The 4,256-nt window shown below is 32.2% G+C and overlaps 1 pseudogene; it reads right to left on the bottom strand.

Annotated features, from left to right (window-relative positions):
* Positions 1-390: 390 nt before the first annotated feature.
* Positions 391-3,389, bottom strand: LOC111806375 (annotated as a pseudogene).
* Positions 3,390-4,256: the final 867 nt, after the last annotated feature.

Genomic DNA, 4,256 nt, shown 5'->3' with positions numbered 1-4,256 from the left:
TTTTGTTTTTAAAAATTAAGTTTTTTTCCTTTTCTTTTAATAGTTCCCAATAAAAACTTTGTTTTATTTTTAAAATTTGACCAAACATTTAAATGCTTTCTAAAAATATGAAATCAATTGAACAGAAATGATGAAAATATAAGTAGAACTTTCAAAATTAAAAAATCAAAATAAAAAATCAAATTTGGCCTAAAGAACTATGATTTCTACCTATTGTCATAAATTATTCCATTCAAAACTAATATATATATATATATAAAAATAAAATAAAAAGTCAACCGAACCATAATTCAACTAGAAAATTTTAACTCTCGTTTGTCCTAAATTTTTTGTTTCTATATATATGTTACAGGAATGAATTAATATCTCTAATTTTTTAAGTTAATATTTTTAAAGATGACTTTCAAAAGTCAATTTCGTTTTACATACGAAACCGACGGTTGAAAATATCTCATCACCGTCTTCATCCTCATCAGTCTCAACAAATGGGGTATTAGAATTATTGAGATGTTCAAACCTGTTTGATAAAAAGAAACTCCTCAAAGTTTTTAAGTTCGTCGATGTTTCAACTTCTATCATGAACATGGCCATTACAGGTCTATGATCTGACAACATTGATTCTCCTCGATCATATGATACTTGCTTAATCCCCTTCCCGTTCCATATAACTCGATCACACCTAAATTTTAAGACAAGAATTAGAAAAGGGTAGGCCATAAGAAATGAAGAAAGAAAATGAAGCTAATACCATGCAGGAGCCCTCCTTTTTTGAGCTTTTACACCATGAACACCTCCATAATAAGCCTCTGAATTTGGATAATATTTGTAAGTTGGCCCAAATTTTATGTTCCCTTCTTCCCATCCTTCCAATACTTTACCATTCATCATCTCCATTTTCAGCTTCATTTCTCGTGCACAAAACAATAATATTCAATAGCTCGAGATTTAAGAACACAAACATTTGAATATATGACCTTTTAATTAAAAGTATGAACTATATTCAGATCGAGAAATGTATTTATGCAGCCAATTTTACCTGATCGTTTTGTAATAGTGTGTCCCAATCTTTTTTTTCAACCAACGATCTTATAGTTGCTTCGGGTAAAGAAATTCTATAATTCAAGTCTCCAAGCAATATCACTCGGCTATATTAAAAAAAAGAGATCGATTCAATCATAATTAATTATAGATTTAATTGTGTTTATTTTAATATTTAATTCTTCCACTAAAGTTAACTCAGTATTAAATTACCAATTCAAACAAAGAAATATCGATACAAAGAATTCAAAAAACATTATGAAGAAATATTTTTGTAGGATTACAATAATAATATTTAATTGTAGAAAAACACAAAGGAATAAAGACAATTTCAACTAAGAAATAATGGAGTCGACCATATATTTATTTATTTATAATTAGGTTAGCTTTCTAGTTAGTTAATCATGCAATTTTCAATAATTAACTACTTGATTGGACAACATACATTAATTACTATAATCTATTTATGTTGTAGCATGATGTACGCTAAATTGACAAAAAAATAAGTTGAATTTGTAATGGGTTAAAAACTTCTCAAAGATTTCATTAATAATGAAAACTTTAATACTTTATTTAAAAAATATGCTTGAATTTTCAAAAGTTTTATTAATATCTTTAATTTTTTAAAAAAAAACATCATAGGGTTTAAAAAATACCCACAAACTTGTAAAAAATGATTAAAAAGTTGAGAGATAATCTATGAAGTGTGAACAGAGAGTTATCATCCATATTGACAGTAATATATATATTTTTTGAACTGGGATTATGTTATTTTTAAAATTTGACCGATATTTTTTAAAATTAGTACTAACGGTAAGGGCATTTTTAAAATTTAAATAGGTCGATAGGTCGATGGGAATAGAGCTTACTGATGTTGAAGTATCTTTTTGGGGAAATGAAGAGAAGGGCCGTTGGGAAAGGTAGTGCGACATAATATGTCACGAACATTTTCATTTCTGTTCTTCTGGTCTCCTTCCTTTCCTCCTGATGCCAAATGAGTGCACACAAAGCAAAAGCTTGTTTCATGCAGCCCAAATCTTACTGATACCGATCCCTGAACCCATAAGAATGAAGCTTTGTTGAGTCATGAGATCAAGAAATTATGTTGAAATATGTTGTATAATAATACCTTGTTCCCAAGGCAGCTCATGATCCCACACCCAATGCAACACACACTTGGATACCTAATGAATGGATGAAGATCACTTCGAACCCATATTGATATCATTATCCCAACCATTTGCTTGCTTATGATACACTCGAAATTTTGTTTCACTTTCTTCTTCAAACATTCTCTCATCACTCTATTCCATCCTCCACATATTTCTCTCTTCTCCGAACCAAAAACGTTCGAGGCTTTCAATGGTACGATTTCTTGGAATCTGCATCGGTGATCAAAGATAAAGATGTATATTTAACTTACGGGCTCTTGGTCATACGGGGATCCACTCAAATGAGACGAGGAGTCCCCGTTTGAACAGGGAATGAGAGAGGAGAAATTTCTCCCTATTAGCTAAACGGGGCTAGGGATGGAGATTATATCCCCAATCCCCGTCCTCGTCCTTGCTCCTGACCCTGTCCTGCCCCACTCACGTTTTATGTATAAATATTAATATATCTATATATACATCACAGGTAAGGTATACAACTAACTTATTATATAGATAAAGAGAGAATTTTGCAAAATTGTAACCATTCATGATCCTACCACTAGTAGACACTGTCTTCTTTGGGTTTTCCCGTTCGAGCTTTGTCTCAAGGTTTTTAAAACGCGTTTATTAGGGAGAGATTTCTACACCCTTGTAAAGAATGTTTTGTTCTCATCTCCAACCGATGTGGGATCTCACAAAAATAGAAGACACGGAGACAGAAACTATATCGACATGCATGCTTATTTATATAAGAAGTACCCAAAAACATAGATATCACAAGAACTGTCCACCCAATCCTCCATGTCCAAATCTTGATTTGGTGCAACACCTCCAACATTCCATGTACTAACAAAAACCCTAACAAAAACACAAAAGGGAAAGAGATCATAAGTTTGAAGGTGAAACAAAAGAGGCCGCATATGTTCTTAAAGATCATTACTTGTAGGTTTGGATGGGTTTAGGGTTGTAGAAGGCATTTGTGAGTGAAGAAGATGGAGCATAAAGTGGAATGGTGTTGTTGGTTGGAGTATCAGCCACAAAGTTATGGCTTCCTAATCTCTTCTTCAAGATCTTATTAGCAACCAATGTTGGCCAAATCACCTAAAAACAAAAGCAAACAAAGAATCATTACAACAACTGATTCAAACCCAAATGAAAAGAGAGGGAAAAGATGAGTACTTCTCCATGCTTCCCACCCATGGATTGTTGGTGATGAGATGCAATGTATCAGATGGGATTATGGAGAAGAATAATAATGTAAAGAAGAGTTACAAAAGAGATCAAAACGATGACGTTGGTGATGATGTTGATGAAACATTAGAAATTGATTTAAGTGCAAGTGGGGGATGGGATGGTCCAATTAAGCATACATTCAATTTCATTACTATTACATTCACAATCAAAATTTGAAGAACATGGAGTTGTTTACAATTCTTTATAATATAACTACATTATTTGTTTTTTTTAGTATATAATGAATTTTTATTATTATATAGATAAGAAGGATGAAAATCCTGGTTTCATTCTCGTCCCTATATTTTTTTAAAACATAAAATACTGTAGTGTAACAGGAGCTTTTAGAATTGTATGGCGGATTTAAGAGCTCTGGATACTTCGATGAACTTAGAAAAAATAAAAAAATATTAAAAAATTGAAAAAGAAAAAAAAAGGTCAAAGTCAACTTAGAGTAAAACGGTAATTTTGACACTTGGTTAGACCTCCAAGAAGAGAGAGAGAAAATTAAAGAGAGATCAAGAAGTGGGAGAAGGGAATTAGGGTTTTAGAGAAACGAAAAAAAGAGGGGAAGAACACCGCAAGATTCGACGATCGTGAGACAAGACCAATCGGCAAGTCTCACAAACTCGTTCACTGGACTGAAAAGGAGATCAAGTACTTGCATCGACCATTTTCATCAAAAGTTGTTGAAGAAAACTCGAAATAAGTTCGCAGCAGTTACTCTCGAGTTAATCTTGATTGTCGCTAGAGGTGTTGACTTCAGGAAGAACATTATTTTTTTCATGGTTTGAAAATTCTAAAAAAAAGAAAAGACAATGGACGGTCCAATTA

The sequence above is a fragment of the Cucurbita pepo genome, chromosome LG01 (assembly GCF_002806865.2).
Source record: "Cucurbita pepo subsp. pepo cultivar mu-cu-16 chromosome LG01, ASM280686v2, whole genome shotgun sequence".
Taxonomy (NCBI): domain Eukaryota; kingdom Viridiplantae; phylum Streptophyta; class Magnoliopsida; order Cucurbitales; family Cucurbitaceae; genus Cucurbita; species Cucurbita pepo.
Note: the sequence above shows the minus strand (reverse complement) of the source record. Positions and strands in the feature narration are given on the sequence as shown.